Source organism: Ahaetulla prasina, chromosome 3 (genome assembly GCF_028640845.1).
Source record: "Ahaetulla prasina isolate Xishuangbanna chromosome 3, ASM2864084v1, whole genome shotgun sequence".
NCBI classification, from domain to species: Eukaryota; Metazoa; Chordata; class Lepidosauria; order Squamata; family Colubridae; genus Ahaetulla; species Ahaetulla prasina.
The window spans coordinates 11,287,230-11,306,409 of NC_080541.1; positions in this window are offsets into that span (position 1 = coordinate 11,287,230).

Consider the following 19,180-nt stretch of genomic DNA (forward strand, 5'->3'; position numbering starts at 1 on the left):
ACTCAAGGCAAAGACAAGAGAAAAGATCAAAAGGAAGTGAACCATCAAAACTGGGAAATATTTCACATTTATGATGAGATATGGGCACACAAAGTCAATCTCCTTTCTTATTAGTCACATTGGAACAATCAGTGCTCATGGTTATCTACCATCGATCAGTTTTGTTATAATTATTTTCTGTAGCAATTTATATCTAGGTCAAGAGAAAGAAAAACCAAATTTTTCTCTTCATTCTGGGATCTCTTTTTATCAAACTTTTTTTTTTAAATCAAACATTAAAAGAGAAGGGCAGGGAAGAGCAACTAAGATGATGAAAGGCCTGGAGACTGAAACATATGAAGAACAGTTGCAAAAATTGGGTATGGACAGTCTAGAGAAAAGAAGGCCTGGGGGGACATGACAGCAGTATTCCACTATTTGAAGGGCTGCCACAAAGAAGAGGGGGCCAAATTATTTTCCAAAGCACCAGAGGGCAGGACAAGAAATAATGGACGGAAACTAATCAAGGAGAGTGGGACACAGTGGATCAGTGGCTAAGACGCTGAGCTTGTCGATCGAAAGGTTGGCAGGTCAGCGGTTCAAATCCCTTGTGCCATGTAACGGGGTGAGCTCCCATTATTTGTCCCAGCTTCTGCCAACCTAGCAACTCGAAAGCACATAAAAATGCAAGTGGAAAAAATAGGAATCACCTTTTGTGGGAAGGAAACAGCATTCCGTGCGCCTTTGACATTGAGTCATGCCGGCCACATGACCACGGAGATGTCTTCGGACAGCGCTGGCTCTTCGGCTCTGAAATGGAGATGAGCACCGCCCCCTAGAGTCTAGCACATATGTGAGAGGGGAACCTTTACCTTTAATAACATAACATAATAACAGAGTTGGAAGGGACCTTGGAGGTCTTCTAGTCCAACCCCCTGCCCAGGCAAGAAACACTACACCATTTCAGACAAATGGCTATCCAACATTTTCTTAAAAATTTCCAGTGTTGGAGCATTCACAACTTCTGCAGGCAAATTGTTCCACTTATTGATTGTTCTAACTGTCAGGAAATTTCTCCTTAGTTCTAAGTTGCTTCTCTCCTTGATTAGTTTCCACCCATTTCTTCTTGTTCTACACTCAGGTGGTTTGGAGAATGGTTTGACTCCCTCTTCTTTGTGGCAACCCCTGAGATATTGGAACACTGCTATCATGTCTCCCCTAGTCCTTCTTTTCATTAAACTAGACATACCGAGTTCCTGCAACCGTTCTTCATATGTTTTAGCCTCCAATCCCCTAATCATCTTTGTTGCTCTTCTCTGCACTCTTTCTAGATTCTCAACATCTTTTTTACATCGTGGCGACCAAAATTGAATGCAATATTCCAAGTGTGGCCTTACCAAGGCATTATAAAGTGATATTAACACTTCATGTGATCTTGATTCTATCCCTCTGTTTATGCAGCCCAGAACTGTGTTGGCTTTTTTGGCAGTTGCTGCACACTGCTGCCTCATATCTAAATTGTTGTCCAAGATCCCTCTCACAGTTACTACTATTGAGCAAGGTACCACATATCCGGTACCTGTGCATTTTTTTTTTTGCCTACGTGTAGAACCTTACTTTTTTCACTGTTGAATTTCATTTTGTTAGATAGTGCCCAAAGTTCAAGTCTGTCAAGATCCTTCTGTATCTTGAGCCTATCTTCTGGAGTGTTGGCTATTCCTGCCAGCTTGGTGTCATCTGCAAATTTGATGAGTTCCCCATCTATCCCCTTGTCCAAGTCATTGATGAAGATGTTGAAGAGTACTGGGCCTAAAACAGAGTCTTGGGGTACTCCACTGCATACTTCCCTCCATATGGATGTAGTTCCATTGAGGACTACATGTTGAGTGCAGTTGGTCAGCCAGTTACGAGTCCATCTGGTGGTGGTGCTGTCTAACCCACATTTTTCTACTTTATCTAGCAGTAGGTTATGGTCTACTTTATCAAATGCTTTACTGAAGTCCAAGTAAATTATATCGACAGCATTCCTCTGGTCCACTAATTTTGTTATTTTGTCAAAGAATGCAATGAGATTAGCCTGGCATGATCTGTTTTTGACCTTTACCTTTAATCAAGGAGAAAAGAAATCTGGAATTAAGGATAAACTTCCTAAGAGTGAGAACAATTAACCAGTGGAACAGCTTGCCTTCAGAAATCATGGGGACTTCACCACTGGAGGTTTTTAAGAAGGTACTGGACAGCCACTTATCTGAAATGGTTTCAGGAAAAAGTTATCATGTAACTTACAACTTCTCCACTGCAAAAACATATGGACTTCAAATCTAGATCAAGGCAAATCAATAGATGCAATCTACATAGACTTCTGCAAAGCTTTTGACTCAGTAGTACACGATAAACTTCTCCTTAAACTAACATCCTATGGCATCTCAGGACCCCTCCACAAATGGATATCTGCTTTTCTGTCTAACAGACAACAAGTGGTCAAAATTGGCAATGCTTTATCAAATCCTGTTCCTGTCAAGAGTGGCGTTCCTCAAGGCAGCGTCCTTGGACCAACACTCTTTATTCTATACATTAATGATCTTTGTGACCATATCTCAAGTAATTGTGTTCTCTTTGCTGACGATGTCAAACTATTTAACACCACAGACAACACTTCTATCATTCAAAACGACCTTGACCATCTAACCGCTTGGTCTAAAATTGGCAGCTCCAAATTTCAACCAGCAAATGCTCAGTCTTACATATAGGAAAAAGAACTCTAAAACTAAGTACATACTAGATGGACATTACCTTACAGACGACCCCATCCCGTTAAAGACCTTGGAGTTTTCATGTCAAATGATCTAAGTGCCAAAGCCCACTGCAACTACATAGCAAAAAGCTCTAAGAGTTGTAAACCTAATTTTATGTAGCTTCTTTTCCAAAACACCACACTACTAACCAGAGCATATAAAACATTTGCTAGACCAATTCTAGAATACAGCTCACCTGTTTGGAACCCTCACCACATCTCTGACATCAATACAATTGAACGTGTCCAGAAATATTTTACAAGAAGAGTTCTCCATTCCTCTGAAAACAACAAAATACCTTATCCCACCAGACTTGAAATCCTAGGCTTAGAAAACTTGGAACTCCGTCGCCTTCGACAAGACCTAAGTTTAACTCACAGAATCATCTATTGTAATGTCCTTCCTGTCAAAGACTACTTCAGCTTTAATTGCAATAATACAAGGGCAACCAATAGATTTAAACTTAATGTAAACCGCTTTAATCTAGATTGCAGAAAATATGACTTCTGCAACAGAATCATCAGTGCTTGGAATACTTTACCTGACTCTGTGGTCTCTTCCCATAATCCTAATAGCTTTAACCAAAAACTTTCTACTATTGACCTCACCCCATTCCTAAGAGGACCATAAGGGGCGTGCATAAGCGCACAAACGTGCCTACCGTTCCTGTCCTATTGTTTTTCTTTTCTTCTTCCTATATATGTTTATATGTGTATATACTATATAATCTTTTTGTATGATGTTGTGACAAAATAAATAAATAAATAAATCTCCTGCTTGAGCAGAGGGCTGGACTAGAATACCTCTAAGATCCCTTCCAGCTCTATTCTATTCTAATTCTACCCTACATTTAAACAAATATTAGTTAGTTAGTTAGTTAGTTAGTTAGTTAGTTAGTTAGTTAGTTAGTCATGTTTATGTAATGTATATTAGAGGTTGAGACCCTTTGAGAACTATATGCTACAAAAATTAATTTTAATGTATGCCGATTAGTGTACATTCAAAGTGACAATGAAGTTACTCTTCTTAGTCTTCTCTAAATCTAAGTACTTAAATCAAAGACCAGAGGATTGTGTGCTGCTGAGATGGATAAACTAGCAATGACTGCAGTCTCTCTGCAGTCACTAGGAATTACCTCTTTTTTAAAAATAAAGATAAAAATGAAGAAATGGAAACACTGGAAATAATAGAAGAGTTATATCATTCTACAGGAAAATTGTGGGTGTTGCTTGATACTTACTTAGGCTGTCAGATATTCAATATCTTGATTTACTTAGGTAACATCAAGAAATAAAGCATTTGTTCAAGTAAATACTATTTTCCTTGACCCCATCCCCCTTCCCACTATCATCACGAGTCTAAGATTTCCATCATATCCTTAGGACAAGTAGTCATTGGCTAATCAGCAGTAAGAAGTACTGCAGCCACAGAAATCTGGTATTCACCCTACTGTCTGCAAAGAGCCAGACGAAGAGCTCAAGAAGGCATCCTCAGACAGTCATAAACTGAATGATTTGACAAGGATCATAGAGTTGATGTCCAGAGAAGCCAGCGATTCAGATGTTCCTAGGTTCAGCTTATAGTCACTTACCCACACACAGCCCTGAAAAATATGCACAAAAATAGTCACATTCAAATCACTCTCAACGAAACGCTGAAGCACAATCAGTTCTTATAGAATACACAGAGTCCTAGTAAAATAACAGCAAAACTTTACTGGTTGCGATAGATAGATAGATGGATAGATAGATAGATAGATAGATAGATAGATAGACAGACAGACAGACAGACAGACAGACAGACAGACAGACAGACAGACAGACAGACATGATAAAGATAGATAGATGATAGATAGATAGATAGATAGATAGATAGATAGATAGATAGATAGACAGACAGACAGTCAGACAGACAGAAAGACAGACATGATAAAGATAGATAGGTGATAGATAGATAGATAGATAGATAGATAGATAGATAGATAGATAGATAGATAGATAGATAGATAGATAGATAGATAACCAAAGACCTAGATAGATAGATAGATAGATAGATAGATAGATAGATAGATAGATAGATAGATAGATAGATAGATAGATAACCAAAGACCTAGATAGATAGATAGATAGATAGATAGATAGATAGATAGATAGATAGATAGATAGATAGATAGATAGATAGACAGACAGACATGATAAAGATAGATAGATGATAGATAGATAGATAGATAGATAGATAGATAGATAGATAGATAGATAGACAGACAGACAGACAGACAGACAGACGATAGATGATAAAGATTAGATGATGATAGATAGATAGATAGATAGATAGATAGATAGATAGATAGATAGATAGATAGTTAGATAGATAGATAGATAGATAGATAGATAGATAGATAGATAGATAGACAGACAGACAGTCAGACAGACAGAAAGACAGACATGATAAAGATAGATAGGTGATAGATAGATAGATAGATAGATAGATAGATAGATAGATAGATAGATAGATAGATAGATAGATAGATAGATAACCAAAGACCTAGATAGATAGATAGATAGATAGATAGATAGATAGATAGATAGATAGATAGATAGATAGATAGATAGATAGATAGATAGATAGATAGATAGATAACCAAAGACCTAGATAGATAGATAGATAGATAGATAGATAGATAGATAGATAGATAGATAGATAGATAGATAGATAGATAGACAGACAGACATGATAAAGATAGATAGATGATAGATAGATAGATAGATAGATAGATAGATAGATAGATAGACAGACAGACAGACAGACAGACGATAGATGATAAAGATTAGATGATGATAGATAGATAGATAGATAGATAGATAGATAGATAGATAGATAGATAGATAGATAGATGATAAAGATAGATAGACAGACAGATAAGAAAGAAAGAAAGAAAGAAAGAAAGAAAGAAAGAAAGAAAGAAAGAAAGAAAGAAAGAAAGAAAGATAATCATACACATTAATCTGAATCAATGCACTGCAGGATGGAGGTCTATTCACTGAAGACTTTAGCTCATCATCTGCTACATTGGTCTATTGCAGGTTTTTAATCCAAGAGCGACTGATTGACTCAAAGTCATCCATGACATTTATTTATTTTAGTCACTTATTAAATTTGTGTGTGTTGCCCATCTGACCAAGAGGTGACTGTAGGTGGCTCATAACCAAATTAATATAATGACTTTTATAATGACTAGTATGACTAGAATTTGGGTCCTCTGACCCCTAGTTCAGCTACACCATGTTGTTATTTGCATACATGTGCAAAGATATTGTGGAGGGACAGAACCCGCATTTTCCCTTAGAATGGCATGCCAAGGGCCACATTCCCCAAAATGAGCAATGACCCAAGCCAAGCTATAATTAATCAAAATCTGACTTAATTAATTTTTAATTCAATTACATTTAAATTCAATTAATTAAGCACAGATAAACTATGTTCCACACAGTTTTTCTCCTTTTCTTAAAGAAGCCAATTCTTCCTCAAGTGTTTGGGGATCTGCATGCAATTCTGGTCTTCAGCAGGAGTATTAAAAATAATAATAAAGCTGTTCTCTTTGACTGCATTTTTTCCCCTAAAGGTTAAGCAAAAGACTTTTAAGTAAACCTGTATGGAAGTAAGTTAATTGCCAAGCCAGCCATGGCAAGATTAACCCAAATGCAAGATAAGAAGCGAGAGAGAGACAGACAGACAGAGAGCCCCAAATGCAAGATAAGAAGAGAGAGAGACACACATACAGAGAGGGAAACAGAGACAGAGACAGAGACAGAGACAGAGAGACAGAGAATCCCAAATACAAGATAAGAAGAGAGAGAGAGACAGAAACAGAGAGCCCCAAATGCAAGATAAGAAGAGAGAGAGAGACAGAGAGGGAGACAGAGAGAGATACAGAGAGCCCCAAATGCAAGATAAGAAGAGAGAAAGAGAGGGAGAGGGAGAGGGAGACAGAGAGAGGCAGAGAGAGAGACAGAGAGCCCCAAATGCAAGATAACGAGAGAGAGAGAGAGAGAGAGAGAGAGAGAGAGAGGGAGACAAAGAGCCCCAAATGCAAGATAAGAAGAGAAAAAGAAAGGGAGAGAGAGAGACAGAGAGGGAGACAGTGAGAGAGACAGAGAGCCCCAAATGCAAGATAAGAAGAGAGAAAGAGAGAGGGAGGGAGGGAGACAGAGAGAGAGAGACAGAGAGAGAGACCCAAATGCAAGATAAAGGGAGGGAGGGAGGGAGGGAGGGAGGGAGGAGGGAGAGAGAGAGAGACAGAGAGAGAGACCCAAATGCAAGATAAAGGGAGGGAGGGAGGGAGGGAGGGAGGGAGGGAGGGAGGGAGAGAGAGAGAGAGAGAGAGAGAGAGAGAGAGAGAGAGAGAGAGAGAGAGAGAGAGAACAGAATAAATAGCAGAAAATTATGAGCCACAAAGATCGCCTTTCCTGGATCCCCCAGATACATTTTTAGACCAAATATTGTATCTTTGTGATGAATTGTAATTGCTGCAAACCACTCTGGGACCAACCTTGGCTGAAAAATGAAGTTGAGATGTAATTAATTAAGCCGTGAAACAACACTATTTTGTCCCAGACTGGTGTGTTTATTTGTAACTGCGTAATTCATTTCAGTGGGAATGTCGGCATCCTGGCAAAAACCCAGCCTCTGAAGCAACAAAGCTGTGGGTAGGTGAAACTAGCCAAGAAGGGAAAGGAAGAGGGGGCCTTGAGGCTTCATGTTTTCTTTTTCCAACCAAGAGTTCTTCAAGCAGGCTGAGATAACGGGACACCTCAATGAAAGCCAAATTGATGGAGTTTTATGGGAGCCATTTCAGATCCGATTCTGAGGTGGGGAGATTTCCACTTATGACTGTATGAATGTAACCTTGTTGCTTGTATCCTTAAGATTCATATTGACTGTTTCCCTATGACTATTATTAAGTGTTGCACCTTATGATTCTTGATGAATGTATCTTTTCTTTTATGTACTCTGAGAGCGTCTGCACCGTAGATGAATTCCTTGTGTGCCAATCACACTTGGCCAATATTCTATTCTATTCTATTCTATTCTATTCTATTCTATTCTATTCTATTCTATTCTATTCTATTCTATTCTATTCTATTATGTATACTGAGAGTATATGCACCAAGACACAGTCCTTGCGTGTCCAATCACATTTGGCCAATAAAGAATTCCATTCCATTCCATTCCATTCCATTCCATTCCATTCCATTCCATTCCATTCCATTCCATTCCATTTATTCTATTCTATTCTATTCTATTTTTTTTTTTTGGTTAAAGCTTTGGGGATTTTGAGAAGAGACCACAGACTCAGGTAGTGTGTTCCAAGTGTTAATAACTCTGTTACAGAAGTCATATTTTCTGCAATCAAGATTGAAGCAGTTAACATTTATTTTATTTATTACTCATACTTTTTTTAAGTATGAATTAAGTTTGAATCTATTGTTTGCTCTTGTATTATTGTGATTGAAGCTGAAGTAGTCTTCAACAGGAAGGACATTGCAATAGATGATTCTATGAGTTAAGCACAGGTCTTGTCGGAGTCAGCGGAGTTCTAAGTTTTCTAAACCCAAGATTTCAAGTTTGGTGGTTTCAAGTATTCTATTCTATTCTATTCTATTCTATTCTATTCTATTCTATTCTATTCTATTCTATTCTATTCTATTCTATTCTATTCTATTCTATGTACACTGAGAGTATATGCACCAAGACACATTCCTTGTGTGTCCAATCACACTTGGCCAATAAAGAATTCTATTCTATTCTATTCTATTCTATTCTATTCTATTCTATTCTATTCTATTCTATTCTATTCTATTCTATTCTATGTACACTGAGAATATATCCACCAAGACAAATTCCTGTGTGTCCAATCACACTTGGCCAATAAAGAATTCTATTCTATTCTATTCTATTCTATTCTATTCTATTCTATTCTATTCTATTCTATTCTATTCTATTCTATGTACACTGAGAATATATGCACCAAGACAAATTCCTGTGTGTTCAATCACACTTGGCCAATAAAGAATTCTATTCTATTCTATTCTATTCTATTCTATTCTATTCTATTCTATTCTATTCTATTCTATTCTATTCTATTCTATTCTATTCTATTCTATGTACACTGAGAATATATGCACCAAGACAAATTCCTGTGTGTTCAATCACACTTGGCCAATAAAGAATTCTATTCTATTCTATTCTGAAAAAAAAATTGGTGAATTTCCTTCCAGAAAAAAACAAAAAAACAAAACAGGGTTTAAAAGAAAGAGTTGTGCATGCAGAATTTTGAAACCATCTCATCTTTCTCTGCCTATGCAGCAGCACCCATGTGCCACCCTTTAAAAAGGAATCAGACAAAGTGGAACAAGTTTCAAGACAGGTAACAAGGAGAATCTGGAGGCTAAAGGAGAGATTGAAGGTACCGGCGTGTTTAATCTTTGAGAGGAGAAGCCTGATGGGCATATCTCAACAGCTTCAGAGACCTGAAAGGATGTCACACAGATGAAAGCAAGATCGAGTTCTTTATCGTGCGAGAGTGCAGGACCCACAAAACCAATTTTAATTGCAGCAACACCAGTTCCACTGGAATGTTAAGAAGGAGGGGGGGGGGAAAGAATGTAATTGTAGTTAGACTAGGGAGCCAATGATGTAGAAAGATAAATTTTCCTTCAAGTTTTGTTTTTTTTTTGCAGATGGAAGCAGACAGTTGTTTGCTAGGAAAGCTTTTATGTTGAATCCTGAATGACCTTCATAGCCCTGATCAAGTGTAGAGCATCAATTCAAAGTAGAGTTGGAAGAGACCTTGGAGGTCTTCTAGACCAACCTCTTGCTCAAGCAAGAGACCTATACCATTTCAGACCAGCGGCTATTCAGTTGTTAAAAACCTCCAGTGATGGAGCACCTACAAGTTCTGAAGGCAAGTTGTTCCACCGGTTAATTGTCCTCACTGTTAGGAAGCTTCTCCTTAATTCCACGTTGCTTCTCTCCTTGATTAGTTTCTAGCCATTGTTTCTTGTCTTGGTGCTTTGGAAAATAAGTTGATCCCCCTCTTCTCTGTGGCAGTCCCTCAATTATTGGAATACTGCTATCATGTTACTCCTAATCCTCCTTTTCTCTAGACTAGCCAGACCTCCAACTGTTCTTTGTAAATTTTAGTCTCCAGCTTTTAACCATTTTACTTGGTCTTCTCTGCACTTTTTCCAAAGTTTCAACATCTTTTTTTTTTTTGTAATGTGGTGACCAAAACTGGATGCAGTATTCCAGGTATGGTCTTACTAAGGTTTTATAAAGCACTACTAATACTTCATGCGATTTTGATTCTATGCCTCTGTTTATACAACCAAGGATTATATTAGTATTTTTGACTGCTGACTCACACTGCTAGCTCATATTTGAGTGCTTTTCCACCAGGACTCCAGGGTCTCTCTCAGAGTTATGGTTTTTGATCCATTTTGGAGCATTTCTTTCTGTTCCTCTGTTTTTCTACCAATGTATGGCAACCTTGCTGGTCACCTGGGTCCTTGATCTGGTTTCTATCTAAGCAGCAGTATCAGGAAGAAGGGTGTTCAAAGCTGCAATATGGAGGCCAAGGTATTGCAATCCACACCCTTCTCTCTTTTCTTTTTCTCTCTTTTTTTTTATTGAAAAAGTTTTAACAAACAAAAACATTTTTCCCCTTTCCCCCACCTCCCCCCCACAAAACCCCCTTCCACGCTCCTCCCCGGCTTCCCGGGTCAATCACAAGGTATTATTATACATAAACCAAACATAGAGTAAAATTTTCCCTTCTAATCCAATTAACCTCATCCAAATCTTTTTATTTCCCAACCCCCCCATTACATAAAATAATACTTCCTAATTATTCAAAGGCAATCTGATATTTCTTAATCTGATATCTGTTTTGTAAATAATCAATCCATTTTTTCCATTCAATTAAATATCTTTCCTGCGTATTGTCTTTCAAAAAAGCTGAGATTTTAGCCATCTCAGCCAAATTAGTAACTTTCAATATCCATTCTTCTACTGTAGGTACCTCTTCTTTCTTCCAGTATTGTCCAATCAACAGTCTTGCTGCTGTTATAAAATTCAGAATCAATTTAATCTCAATCCCTGTACAATCCATTATAATTCCCAAAAGGAAAAATTGCGGCAGGAACTTTATCTTCTTCTTCAGGACATTTTGAATAACCCACCAAATTCTTATCCAAAAGGCCTTAATTTTCTTGCAAGTCCACCAAATATGAAAATATGTAGCGTCATCACAGTCACACCTCCAACATTTCTCTTGGATATCAGGATACATACATGATAATTTTTTGGGGTCTAAGTGCCATCTATAAAACATCTTATAAAAATTTTCCCTTAAATTCTGTGCTTGTGTAAACTTAACATTTCTAACCCAGATTTTCTCCCATGTTTCCAACATTATTGGTTCCTGAATATTCTGTGCCCATTTTATCATACAGTCCTTTACCAAATCCTTTTCCAAATCTATTTCAAGCAACACATTATACAATCTTTTTATATGCTCCTGGGTCTGATTTCTAATTTGCTTTATTAAATTTTCCTCCCTTTGCATTATACCAATTTTTTGATCTTCTTTCCATCTAGCACTTAGTTGCCCATATTGAAACCAAGTATAATTCCTCCCTTCTTCATTTAATACCTGTAATGATTTTAATTGCAATCTACCTCCTTCAGCATACAAAAGTTCTTTATAAGTAATCATTTCCTGTTTCTGTTCTATATTTATATTCTCTATTGCATGTCTGGGGCTCGCCCATATAGGAATCTTTTTTTTTTATAAAAAGTTTTATTTTTACAATCATATCAAATAATTCATCCAATGTACAGTTATATACAATTAGTCGGGCTTGCCCAGTCACCACCCCCCTTTTTAACACTCTTCCCTCTTCTACCTTCTTCTACTTTCCAGACCTTCCTCTCCTTCTCTTATCTACATCCTCTCCTCCCTCCGCCCTACACCTTCCTTCTCCCTCTTCTACCCCTCTTCCTTCCTCTTCTCCTCTTTCCTACCTCCTACTCTCTCTTTTCTCCCTCCCCACCATTCTAAAATGGTAACTGGGCAGACCCGACCCTGCATTAATTATATTTATACATCTTCAATAATCCCTGTACATTAACCATCACTCCATCTCTACCAAACCCCCAATTCCCTCCCCTTACCCCCACCCCCACCCCGACTTCCCAGAACAAAATGCAGGGTATCAAAACTAACAATCATAATCCAAAATAATTCCTAAATTATAATCTCTAGTCACACCACACTTAGTCACACTCTCAATTCCCTCTCCTTCAAAAATATATCTAATACAAAATATTTCCTAAATTTACTCATATGCTATTCGATATTTTTTATCTGATACTTATTTTGAATATAATCAATCCACATTTTCCATTCTAAAATATATTTTCTAGTGTATAGTCTTTCAAGTAAGCGGAGATTTTGCCATCTCTGCCAGATTTGATACTTTGAGTGTCCATTCTTCAATTGTAGGTAATTCTTCTTCTTCCAATACTGAGCAATCAAAAGTCTTGCGGCTGTTATTAAGTTCAAAATCAATTTAGTCTCTATAGCTGTACAGTCCATAATAATTCCTAGTAGAAAGAACTGCGGAGTAAACTTAATCTTCTTTTCAAAATATTCTGCATGATCCACCATACTTTAATCCAAAATGCTTTAACTTTTTACAAGTCCACCATATATGGTAATAAGTGGCATCTTCACAATCGCATCTCCAACATTTAGCCTGTACATTAGGATACATACATGACAACTTTTGGGGTCTAAATGCCATCTATAAAACATCTTATAAAATTTTCTCTCATATTTTGCGCTTGTGTAAATTTAACATTCCTCACCCAAATTCTTTCCCAAGTTTCCAACATTATTGGTTGCTGAAAATTTTGTGCCCACTTAATCATACAATCCTTAACTAGTTCGGACTCTGAGTCTATTTCTACTAATACATTATACAACCTCTTAATATGCTGTTGGCCTTGATCTCTCATTTGTTTTAACAAATTATCCTCAGTTTGCTTAACACCTATTTTTTGATCTAATTTCCATCTAGCTTGTAATTGTCCATATTGGAACCATGTATAATTTTTCCCTTCTTCCCCCATCTTTTCTCTGGATTTTAATTGTAATTCCCCCTTTTCCATACAAAGAAGTTCTTTATAGGTAACTACCTCCATCTTTTGATATATATTTATATTTTCTATCATGTGTCTCGGGATTGCCCATATTGGAATCTTTCCATCTAATTTATATTGATATTTCCTCCAAACCCTCAATAATGCATTTCTAATTATATTATTTTTAAATATTTTATCTACTTTCTTATCATATAATATATAGGCGTGCCACCCATATAACAAACCATACCCTTCTATATTCAAAACTCTTTCCTCAGTTAAATTAATCCAATCAGTAATTAATGATAAAACAACTGCTTCATAATACAATTTCAAATTAGGCATTTTAAGACCCCCTTTCCTTGTATCCTGCATTATTTTTAATTTTATTCTTGGTTTTTGCCCATCCATACAAAGTTATTAACCCCTTTGCCATTCCTGTAATTTGATATCATTCTTAAGCACCGTATCATTTGAAATAAAAATAGAAACCTGGGCAAAACATTCATTTTTATAGCCGCTATTCTTCCCAACAAGGATAGTTGTAACTTCTTCCAACTCTCCATTTCTTTCCATACCTTCTGCCACAATACCTCATAATTATTTTTATATAATTTAACGTTTGAAGCTGTAATATATATTCCTAAATATTTAACCTTTTTAACGATTTCAAAACCTGTAGTTCTTTCTAACTCTTCTTTTTGTTGTATATTCATATTTTTAGTTATCATCTTTGTCTTTTGCTGATTCACCTTAAATCCAGATACTTTACCATACTGACCAATTATATCTTTTAAACCAGTAGCTGAGTATGTTGGTTGAGATACAGTAACAACCAAGTCATCTGCGAAAGCTCTTAATCTGTAATCTTGATGTTTAACTCTAATTCCCTTTATTTGATCGAAGCTACGTATTTTATTCAAAAGAATTTCTAAAGTTAAAATAAAAAGTAATGGAGACAGGGGACATCCCTGTCTCGTCCCTTTCCCAATTTTAAAAGTTTCTGTTAACCCACCATTTACTATTATTTGTGCTGTTTGCTTCTGATATATTGCCTTAATTGCGTGGATAAAATAATCCCCAAATTGCATTTTTTCTGTTACTTTAAACAGAAACTGCCAGTCCAATCTATCAAAAGCTTTTTCAGCATCCACAAAAAAAAAAAGCCGCTGAGATTTGGTTGTTTCTTTCCAAATATTCAAGTAAATTTACAATTTGCCTCACATTATATCTCATCTGCCTACCCTTAATAAATCCTGACTGATCATTATGAATTATTTGATTCATCACTGGCATTAATCTATTAGCAAGTATCTTGGCAAATATCTTATAATCAGTATTTAAAAGTGATATAGGCCTATAATTCTCTGCTTTAATACCATCTCGATCTTCCTTCGGTATTAGCGAAATAAAGGCTGTCCTCCATGAAGGGGGAAGCCCATATAGGAATCTTATAGTCTAGTTTATAAGAATATTTTTCCAGACCTGCAAAAGAGCACTTCTCAACACATGATTCTTAAAAGCCCTATCCACTTTTTTTTCATAAAATATTTATTTATTTATTTATTTATTTATTTGATTTGATTTTTATACCGCCCTTCTCCCGAAGGACTCAGGGCGGTGTACAGGCATAATAAAACCAACAATACAATATACAAATTTAAAATACGATTTAAAAAACTTATTTTAAATTAGCCCAATGATTAAAATTTACCATACTAAAAAAAAATAAAAATAAATAAAAATAAAAAAAATAAAAAAAAATAAAAAATAAATACGCATGCCATCCATATAACAAGTCATAACCTTCTATATTCAAAATTCTTTCCTCCGTTAAATTAAACCAGTCACTTATTACTGAAAGGGCTACTGCTTCATAATATAGTTTAAAATTAGGCATTTTTAGGCCACCTCTTTCCCGTGAGTCCTGAATTATTTTCATTTTAACCCTCGCCTTTTTACCTTGCCATATAAATTTATTAATCCCAATCTGCCAATCCTCCAAATTTTTATCTTTCTTAATTATTGGTATCATCTGGAACAGAAACAAAAATCTAGGTAACACATTCATTTTGATAGCCGCAATCCTCCCCAATAGCGATAACTGCAATTTTTTCCAGACACTCATATCATTCTGAACTTTTTGCCATAGCAAGTCATAATTATTCTTATAAAGTTTCTTGTTCGATGAACTAATATAAACTCCTAAGTATTTAACCTTTTTTACCACCTGAAATCCTGTTATTTCCTCTAGTTTTTGTCAAACTTTTTTGTCAAAGTTTTTGACAAACGAGTCCCTAACACGAGGAATGACACCAGACCCACACTCACGAGGTCCACACAGGATGTCACCACCACACATCCACCCAGAAAGCAGACCCAAACCCACACTGATCAGGAAGCACGACCAAGGACCAGAAGCCAGACTGCAGCTGCAACATTAGCCATTTCAAACCCCTCCAATCCATACATACAGCAGACAGACACCCACTATGAAGATGTAGCATGACCACAAACACGAAGCCAAACAACAGCAATGCAACTCACCAGCTCAAATCCCCCTGCAACTCAGACTAATCTGAGCACGACCAAGTCCCCACCCAAACGGGACACACCCCCAGCCAATCAGAGCACAAAAAAACCCATCCAATCAGAGCACAGCCAAGCTCCCACCCAATCAGTTCAAACCCCCACTAGCAGTTAAAAAGGAAGAAACAGCTGCAATCACACATTGCTCCCAGAAGCACGAAGCTGAAGCCTGAAGATGACGAATGAGACTTCGTCGAAATGTCACCAAGACACTTCCAATTTTACGCGGGAGAAAACCCGAATAACCAAAGACCTACATACAAACACCCACGAAAACCTCAGAAAACAAATATATATATATATATATATATATATATATATATGTATATATATATATATATATATATATATATGTGTGTGTGTATATATATATATATATATATATATATATATATATATATATATATATATATATATATATATATATATATATATATATATATATATATACACCCTCAACTTCCTTATGAATATTACCTATCTTTGTGTCTGTTGTCTATTTTTTCCAAACCACATAATACTCTGCATCATCTTTTCCTTTTAATTCCAAGGTTAGTTTATTCATTTCGGCACATTCAAATATTTTTTGGATAATCAATCCCTCTTGCTGCTGTTAGTATATGTAGGATCAGATATCTTATTTTTTTTTTAAATCAAATTTGAGTTTTAATACTCCCAGGAGAAATGCTTCCGGATTTAACTCAGTTTGGCCATTTATTAAATCTTGTAGCCAACCTTGTATTTTGGTCCAATACTTTTTCGCTTTGGGGCATAACCACCAGGCATGAAAGAAGGTACCTTGCAAAACTCACCTTGCAGTGGGATCCTTCGTCCTTTTTGATCTTGGGGGAAGAGAATGAGGCTTCAAGCATTGATGATGTTGTTACTTAGTTGGGTAATGAAACTTCTGCAGGAAAACAGCCAAGCTCAGAGAGCACCAAGGACCTCACAGCTACAAAATTGCCTTCCACAAAGGCCACTGGAAGGCAGTTTTATGCATTAGGAAACAGAAATCACTGCAAGGACTCCATTATTTTAATTCCAAAGGCCCTTTGTCATGATACATGTATCTCCCCTGGATGGATCATCAGACATGTATGCGGTATTTCTCTGAAACAACAGTAGAGTATTTGTAATAGGGACTGGGAACGATAAATATTTTATTACACCCTAAAGATTGGACGGCAACAATTCTATTTCATTTATTCATTTATTTATTTTTACTAGCCTTATATCCCACACCAATACTAAACTCATTCTGAGTGGTTTGCAAGCATGACATTTAGTGGAAGGATTAAAAGACCAAAGAGATAATCAGATAAATAAACAATACTGCATAGTAAAACCTGTGCAAAGGAACCATAAAAACTCATAAAATCATATAGATCCACACTGGAGAAACCTCTCTCAATTCACCTCCCACTTAAAAACCTGCTGAAACAATTAGTTTTTAATTCTCTTCTGAAATCCCAAATATGTCAGGGTTCCAAATAACACTCCTAATGAAAGAAGACTCCGAGGTTCCTCAAAGTTTCATTTTATTAGAGATGTCATATTGGCACATCTGGAAAACCCGAATCTGAAAGCTTCCAGGTTTTCCCCACCCAAGTGAAAGTTCAAGCCCCTACCCAACACCCACATGTCCATCACATGGCCCAATCACAGCACTGTCCCAACTAGAGATGCCTTCTAGTTCCAGCCCTCCAGGTGCAGGGCAAGATGTCTCTGAGAAAGGAATGTTATTATGACTATATATCACCCATGCTCCATATAAGCCCCCCTTCCAGTGTCCCACAGTAGGAAATGAAGCAGGCCTGACCGCCCAATGCAAAAGATGGCTTCCAGGCCTGACAGAATATATTTGAGGTAAGCCTAATTTCTAGCGAGGGTGCTATTCAAGAGACAATGACAATGATCAAGAAGACTCACCACTAAGAATCTTGTAGATCAGAATTCCCCAGCCAACATGGCTGATTGAGGAATTCTGGGAGTTGAAGTATGCAAGGCTTAGAGTTGCCAGGTTTGGAGACTCCTATCATAGATGGAAGAAAATCGGGAGGGACCCTACTATTCTCAGTCTAGTTGAGTTGGCAGATTCTATTCAGAACAAATGAGCTAGGCAAGGCCTAGCTCAAAAACAGTAACTGTGAGAGGGACCTTGGAGTCTTAGTGGATGATCACTTGAATATGAGCCAGCAGTGTGCAGCAGCAGCCCAAAAAAGCTAATACAATCCTGGGTTGTATAAACAGAGGCATAGAATCAAGAACATGTGAAATATTAGAATAGAATAAAATAGAATAGAATTTATTGGCCAAGTGTGATTGGGCACACAAGGAATTTGTCTTGGTGCATATGCTCTCAGTGTACATAAAAGAAAAGATACGTTCATCAAGGTACAACATTTACAACACAATTGATGATCAATATATCAATATAAAATCATAAGGATTGCCAGCAACAAGTTATAGTCATACAGTCATAACTGGAAAGAGATTGGTGATAGGAACTATGAGAAGATTAATAGTAGTGCAGATTTAGTAAATAGTCTGACAGTGTTGAGGGAATTATTTGTTTAGCAGAGTGATGGCCTTCGGGAAAAAACTGTTCTTGTGTCTAGTTGTTCTGGTGTGCAGTGCTCTATAGCGTCGTTTTGAGGGTAGGAGTTGAAACAGTTTATGTCCAGGATGCGAGGGGTCTGAAAATATTTTCACGGCCCTCTTCTTGATTCGTGCAGTATACAGGTCCTCAATGGAAGGCAAGTTGGTAGCAATTATTTTTTCTGCAGTTCTAATTATCCTCTGAAGTCTGTGTTTTTCTTGTTGGGTTGCAGAACCGAACCAGACAGTTATAGAGGTGCAAATGACAGACTCAATAATTCCTCTGTAGAATTGGATCAGCAGCTCCTTGGGCAGTTTGAGCTTACTGAGTTGGCGCAGAAAGAACATTCTTTGTTGTCCTTTTTTAATGATGTTTTTGATGTTAGCTGTCCATTTGAGATCTTGTGATATGATAGAACCCAGAAATTTGAAGGTTTCTGCTGTTGATACTGTGTTGTCAAGTATTGTGAGAGGTGGAAGTATGGAAGGGTTTTTCCTAAAGTCTACCACCATTTCTACGGTTTTGAGTGTGTTCAGTTCCAGATTGTTTTGGTTGCACCACAAGGCTAGTCGTTCGACCTCTCGTCTATATGCGGATTCGTCATTGTCTCGAATGAGACCAATCACTGTTGTGTCATCTGCGAACTTCAGTAGCTTAACAGATGGATCGTTGGAGATGCAGTCATTGGTATACAGAGAGAAGAGAAGTTGGGAGAGCACACAGCCTTGGGGGGCCCCTGTGCTAATTGTACAATGTATGTAATGTCGCTTTATAAAACCCTAGTAAAACCACACCTGGAATACTGCAACCAATTTTGGTCACCATACTACAAAAAAAATGTTGAGACTTTGGACAAAGTTCAGAGAAGAGCAACTGAGATGATCAAAGTCCTGGAAACTAAAATATGAAGAATGGCTTCAGAATTTGGGTTTGGCCAGTCTAGAGAAAACAAGGATTAGGGGGCGACGTGATAGCAGGTGTCCAGTATTTGAGAAGCTGCCACAAAAAAGAG